A 7955-nucleotide genomic window follows, 5' to 3' on the forward strand; every position below is an offset into this window, starting at 1 on the left:
GTTGTTGTGAGGATAAAATGGAGAGGAGGAGGATTATGTACGCTGCCTTGGGTTCCTTGGAGGAAAAAAGGCAGGATATAAGTGCAATAATAAATTTACACCTAGGGAAATTAAGAAATGGAGTAGTGAAGTGACTTGTGAGTGGACAGCAGACCTGAGAACTGAATTTGTGACTAAAACAATAGGGGAGAGATGAAGGGTACAGAACTATAGAGCTGTTAGTCAGGATAGCTGTACATTGTTTAAGTTTATTGTGGCTTTCTGCCATGTGAATGTGCATAGAATTGAAGCCTTATTTTCATTTCTCTGATCCATCAGTTGTTTCTTGTGCTGTGCTAGAGCTCATTCAGATGAATGGGATGCTGTTATATACAATGCTACCTGGCTGTTAATACACTTATCACATGATAGGCTGGACCATTTAAGTGTGAAACGATTAGTAAGTAGTAAATTGTATGCTTTGTATCCGCAGAAAACCCTTTCTATGTCAATCCATCACCAGAAGATTGTCGGGGAAAGGCAGAGGATTCTGGGACATATTCTATCTTGCATTCTTACACACCTATCTTATGTATATTTAATCAGAAATAAGTACCATTAAATTCAAGTGGCCTTGCTCTCAAGTAATCATTCATAGGACTGCAGTCTTTGGGGCCCAGCTGTCACTCCAGACAACCCTGTGACTGGTCATAGCAAGAGATAAATAATTGTGAGCAGGGGACCTCTTTCTGCCTCTGAGAACTTATTCTTTATGATAGGGATGTGTATAATTAACAATACTTGACAACTGAATACTCTTGAAGGGGGTGCCCAAAGTGTCTGCAATTATGAGGTATAAGTAATGTTTTGAAATGAAGAACACTTACATAGATCCTTGCAATTCAGAGCAACTCTACCACTACAATCTGACATGGATTAATTACAATGTAATCTGTGGGCATAGGTAATATTTACGCTGTGGTGACATTAGCATACAATATGTTCACAGTCCAGCACAAGTTAAGCAAATAAAGCAACATAGATTTAAATGTAACTTAAATGCAAATTGATTTTAAAACACACTCTGAGCCACAGAAAACATTTGTCCCTCTAGTGACAAAGTTGGATCTACAAGCACCTCAAACCTATGGATTTGATCCAGGGCCTTATAAGCCCCTTCCAACTCTACTATTCTATGATTCTATGAGCGCAACCCTTTCCAGAACAGGTTGACCACCATTCAAAATACAAACCAATTGAAGCTATGATAAAGCCCAGTTTAGCAATCCTTAAAAACAAAAACGCCCGAAACAGCTTCAGCTATTGGGCTGCATCAAAATGTAATACATAAATAAGTCCTCCTCATTTAGAGACAAAAAGTGCCTAAGTATCAGATCATAGAATCATAGAATAGTAGAGTTGGAAGGGGCTTATAAGGCCATTGAATCCAATCCCTTGCTCAATGCAGAAAACCACATTAAAGCATGCCTGAGAAGTAGCTGTCCAGCTGCATCTTGAATGCCTTTAGTGTGGGGGAGCCCACTACCTCCCTAAGTAACTGGTGCACATCAAACAAGAGATGTCTGCTGCCTTCATGCCTTGCTTGTGAGATGCAGAGACGTGGTTGGCTTCAATTAGAAATAGGATGTTGTATTAGAAGATGGACCCTTGGCCTAATTCAAGTAGTATTTTCAGAGCAGGAACCACCTTTAATTCCAAAGTACAAGATTATACTATTTTAAAAAAAATACTTTTAAAAATACTTATCTCATTTCCCTTACTCTCCCTTTCTTCCCTTTCCCATTTGCAACCTCAGAGTGGCAACCGGTGTGGTTCTCTCTGTGCTGGCTGCCAGGGGGATGGGGACGGAATGTTAGCTCGGAATCCTGGTTCTGACTCTGATCTCAGATCCAGGAACCAGAACTATCCTATGACCTTCAGGGAACAATCCTTTGTGTAGGGGCCATAGGATTTCTCCCTGAAGGGTTAAAGTGACATCATTCCATAAGTATGAACATTGCAAATGGGATATTTATATTGGTTAAGATTAGATACTTAGTCATTCAAACTATGCGGGCGGTTGTGTGCTATCTCCAGTATTTGAGGCAAGAAGCTTGTGTGCACCAGTTGCTGGGGGACATGGGTGGGAGGGCGCTGTTGCACCATGTCCTGCTTGTTGGTCCCTGGCCGATGGCTGGTTGGCCACTGTGTGAACAGAGTGCTGGACTAGATGGACCCTTGGTCTGATCCATCCTGGCACTTCTTATGTATGTATGTATGTATGTATTTATTTATGGGGCATTTACATACTGCCCCATAGCCGAAGCTCTCTGGGCAGTTTACAAAGATATCAACTCATAATGAATCTTAGTTTGAATAACAAAAATAGTGAAGTTTGTTAGATAGCAACCCAGGCTTGGTACACATATAGTTGTTACAAATATAATAGATTCTACCAATGAAACATCTAATTTCAAGTTTTAACAGCATCATTAATTAGAACGCATTGTGCAGCTATACTTCCCCCCCCCCAACAGATTTTTTTTGCAGTTAAAAAAAGAAAATATTAAAGTGATGAGAAAACACAGGAAGTTTACAAGTGAAAGATGATGACGTTTGGATCCCCCGTAGAAGTCCATGAATGAGGCAGGGCGATGGCACAATTAAAGCCTCATCTGGAAGTCTCCGTTGTTGTTGTTGTTGTTGTTGGTATATCTTGCCTTTTTCCCAATACTGGGACTCAAGATTAAAACATTTACAAAAGTTGCATGTTGCAGCACAGTCCAGTTGTGACTCCCATCCCACCACTTGAAGACCACTGGATCAATGAAATAAGGCAGTTCTTTCTTATGTTCTAACTTGAGACTTCAAGGCTACTTCAGACAGAGTCACCAGCATTTTCAGAAGCAAGAGTTCCTATATTTTGCCTCTTCAAACTTTTAATGGTATTAGCAGGCACCGCCTTCATTTGGCATGTTGTTCTTCCACATAATTTGTTGATGACATCCTCAAAAGAGAACTCCATAAGTTTGACTCTCAATATGTTCGTACCTGTTAATTAGCTTCTTCTAGGATGTGGCTTGGAATATATTAGTTCATCACAGATTTATTGTCCTTGGTGATTAACATGGTGTGCATTACAGATCAGTGACTTGAAGAGTTTGGTTCTTTGCATTCTCCCTTTTCAATTAAACACACAAATTACTCATGAATCAGGGCTTGTTCCTATGCATTACTAACATTCATCCAAAGCCAAGCAGATGCAAGATTTCAGATTGAGCAAACAGGATTTACAGCCCCAAATTCATTACCACCCTCCAATTTGCTATCCAGCAGTTTTATGAATATAATGTGATTAAAATAGTCCAATAAATATTTTTGCAAGAATCAAGCAATTGCAGGAAAAATTGTTGCAATTTTATTGAATTTAACAAAGATTGCAATTGTACAGTGAAAAAACAAAAAACTGACACCTATGATTTATGAAGCATTTCCTGACCAAATAACAGTCCCTAGTCAGTTTTACAAAGGATGAGAATTTTAACATAAATTAGGGGAAAGAAGATAAAGGAGTGAGAGAGTTATGTTTTTGTTTGTTTGGGGGGAATTCTGGTAGATTTTACAAGTATAGAAGATTCATCTACAGTTAGGAACAATTATAGACTAATAAATAATCAACTGCACTGAATTGTTTGTGACATATTTCCTGTTATATACAACTATTCTTTGACAAACCTAAAGGGACTTCAACATATTCTTTGACAAGCCTAAAAGATCCTCAACACAATTTTCAGCTATAGGTGCAGAAGGGTGGATTCCTGCATTGAGCAGGGGGTTGGACTCAATGGTTTTATAGGCCCTTCCAACTCTACTATTCTATGATTCTATGAATATACATTTTCCAATGTGTCCAGTGTAGCCCACCAACATCTGCATGCACAGCATTGTCCGTTATCAAGGCCTTAATTTTCTCACATTTTATTCACAGAACAAAATTGGATGTGTCATCTATGAACTTATTCATCATTCATTTACATTATTTTCCGCTGACCAAATTCTCTAGATTTTTCTTCTGTATTCAGCACAGCGCTTCCTGTTATAGATACAGGAAACAATCTATTGGAAACTTGTCTTGTTCAAGTCCCATTGAAATGAATAAGAACTGTTCAAAAGACAATTATTTCTCTGCCTAGGTAACACAACTGGCTGCTTCTAAGAAGACTGACATTTTAGGAGCATTCACGTTCTAAATAGCAAAATCATGAAGATGTATGAGCCGTTTGTTCTCTTTTACAAAGAACTGTCTTTCATTAAAAAAAAAACACCACTACATTTATTTCCTTAATAAACTAAATACTTTTATCAAACCTTCCCCTGCATTACTGAAGTCACTATGAGACAATTGGAAATGTTATAGAGGGAAAAATATTATTGTTAATAGGAACATTGTGCACACTTTTTAATAAGTGTTAACATGTGGACATTTCCTTTAGACAAAATTGGGTTGTTGCTTTTAATTTGCATTTCCCTATACTGTCTTTCTCCTCTCCTTTCCACATCACTGAAGCAATGTCCTAAGTTGGCACACAGATGTCCTGTCTGCATATGTTTAACATTCCATTTTCTTAATTATTAACTAAAACATGCCTTGATAAGGCATGGGGGAAACCAACAATAATTCAAGCTCAACCAGTACATTTCTGTATGAGATAAGTTCTCTAAAGTAAATAAAAATTAACAAAAAACCAAATAAATGGAGTATTTTCCCTTGCGGTTGGGCAAGATAGACTTGCACTGATTAAAAAAGTTATGTTATTAAAATTCACAATTTTTGTTAATACTTACCCACTGCAATAAGAGCCTTCCTAGATCAGACCCAGAGTCCATCTAGTCCAGCACTCTGTTCACACAGTGGCCAACCAGCCAATGGCCAGGAATGAACAAGCAGGACATGGTGCAACAACACCCTCCCACCCATGTTCCCCAGCAACTGGTGCACACAGGCTTACTGCCTCAAATACTGGAGATAGCACACAACCATCAGGGCTAGTAGCCATTGATAGCCTTTGCCTCCAGGAATTTATCCAACCAACCTCCTTTAAAGCCATCCAAATTGGTGGCCATCACTACATCTTGTGGTAGCGAGTTCCATAATTTAACTATGCGCTGTGTGAAGAAATACTTCCTTTTATTTGTCCTGAATCTCCCACCAATCAGCTTCATGGGATGACCCCGGGTTCTAGTATTTTGAGAGAGGGAGAAAAATGTCTCCCTATCCACATTCTCCACACCATGCAGAATTTTGTACACCTCTATCATGTCACTCCTCAGCCTCTTCTCCAAGATAAACAATATGAGCTGTTGTAAATTGTTCCAGCCCCTTGTTCATTTTAGTTGCCCTTTTTTCACTTTCTCCAGTTCTACAATATCTGTTTTTAGGTATGGTGACCAGAACTGTACACAGTATTCTAAGTGTGGTCACACTACAGGCAGTATGATCTTGGTAGTTTTATTCTCAATTCCTTTTCTAAATATGCCTAACATGGAGTTCACCTTTTTTTTCTTTTTTCTTTTTACAGCAGTTGCACACTGGATTGACATTTCCATTGAGCTGTCCATTGAGTACTTGACATCTGTACAATTTCTAATCCAAGCAATCAAACAGACACTTTATATTGCAAGGTTTCCTAACAGGCAACTGAAAGTCAAATGCTTCAAAAACCTAACACTAACCATTTGGAGAAGTGAGTATTCTATTAAAAAGTGATGAAAAAAGCAAAGTACATGTTTTAAAAGGCTTAAAATTATCAAGAACATATGCAAACATTTAGGCCTGATAGGCCAATCAGTGAACCATTGGCTGGCAAGTTCCTCTTTTTCTCAACATATTGGTATGAATGTCCTCTTTCCATCCCTGGTTAGAATTATGTCTGATTATGAACATTCACTCATAGTAGCAGTGTGAATGTTCTCAAACCAGAGTGACACCTGAACTGGCCTTTAGTCTTAATGTTACTATCGATTCACCTTGTTTACAGAAGAATCTTTTCCACTAAACACACAAGCTCTCATCTTTTTGTAATATGGCTTACAACAAAAACTAAAAGCCTTAGCTGTTTGAGGTAAATTTGTAAGGAACATTATACTTATTTCAGATTATTTTTGTTTAAACATTCATCCATTAGTACAAATAGTATAATCAGCAGATGCAGTACATATTTCATAGTTCTGTTATAACTTCCCCCAATAATTACAAATTTGTGGACTATGCATTTGATTGATTACACATTTGATTGATCAGAATTTGATCGGTTACTTACCTTGCATTTTTAGACTTTTTTGCTTAATCTATATACCTTCATACCGAGATTCTGTCATTGTTACTTTTAGATTTAAAGAAAATTAGCTTTGCTGAAATATAAACTTCCATTTTTGGTGGGAAATACCATACTATAGAACCACAATCTACTACCACTGGGATTATTTGTTTTTATAGTTTGTATATTCTCAAAATAAATTTTACTTTAATTACTGCCGTCATTTAAGATTTTCAGCTAATGTACCTTCCCTAATTTTTGTAAAATATATTTAGAAGTTTAAAAATATACCCTATCTGGAAAATAAAATGAATAAGAAAAGTGAATTTACTCCCTGCATTTAGTGCAATTATTTTTCCAAACTTAGCGAAGTATCCTAAACTAGGGTCCCCCACAGTCCACTGAAACAAGTTCAAGTAGATATTCTGTGCTAAACACATTCAAATTCCAGATCTTTTTGTCACCTTTGTTTAAGACAATCAACAACCCCCAACCGTCTTGCTCACTTGGACCTATGATATCCAGAGATCCATCCTTCAACTCCCAACTTCCTTGGCATCAAGAAGGGAAGAAGAGCCCAATGACTTCTTTCTTTCCTTAATATCTGATACTTAATCCATTTTCCAACATCCATGAGCAACCTTGAAGAACTTGTTTTGTTTTACTTTGATTACCAAATCCTGAGAGAAGAGAGGTTAAAAACAGCAAGCCATCCATCCATCACCAAAGAGCAATCCCTTCACAAGTCAGCAGATATATAGGAGGTAAATCTTTGCATTCTCTGCCATTTTCTTCCTAAGGAGTCCATACTCCAATTATTCTCTTTTCCTCCCCTTTTCTGAATATTCCAACCTATTCCAAACTCCAAAATTCTTTGGGTTAAGAACTCCCTGTTGCTTTTTATGCCTCTCTATCCACTTTCTTCCCAAACCCCTACATTTGCTCTAATCCCCTCCTCCAAAACTCTCACAATCCCCTCCAAACGGTCTGTTTCTTCCCCCATTCAAATCATCCCAAACTGAAACTTCCTTCACTTCCCCCTTCTCCATGATCAGCTCTACATACACACACACATGAAAAATCTTGCTAGAAAATAACTCTCCTCATTTAAACATACGCACACACGCACACATGATTTTCCATGCATCCAAGGGCACACAGCTTCATTATTGATTTAAAAGCTTGCTATTTTTAGCCTTCAGTGTTAATATATGATTCTAATTCCCCAGATTTATGTATAGTTCTAATTTCCCTGGTGAGTGATTTTAATTCATTTTAAATTCTGCTTTAATAATAATAAATAAATTGCTTTCAAAGACCTTGCTATGGCCTCTGGCTCTCTTAGCTTTCGGAGTATCAAGTTATCCTAAAACCCCAGAATTCAACATCAAAAGATGTGTTTGTTTTACATGTATGTGTTTGGTTTACATGAATATGACATGCAAGTCCATGTAAATTAGAGCATTAATTCGTAACACCATAATGCAAGGTTACTTCTTTTATTCCTTTTTAAACTAGAATTCTCACGGTCAACAGATATATCTTAGATTTCTGAAACAAGAGGGCACATCCAGGATCTCAGAACAATTTAATCTGTGTTAAGCAATTCCAAGTATGCCCCTTGCTTAAGAAGGTAAACTCCTTGCTAAATCAGACCAG

Source organism: Elgaria multicarinata, chromosome 1, assembly GCF_023053635.1.
Source record: "Elgaria multicarinata webbii isolate HBS135686 ecotype San Diego chromosome 1, rElgMul1.1.pri, whole genome shotgun sequence".
Classification (NCBI taxonomy): Eukaryota; Metazoa; Chordata; class Lepidosauria; order Squamata; family Anguidae; genus Elgaria; species Elgaria multicarinata.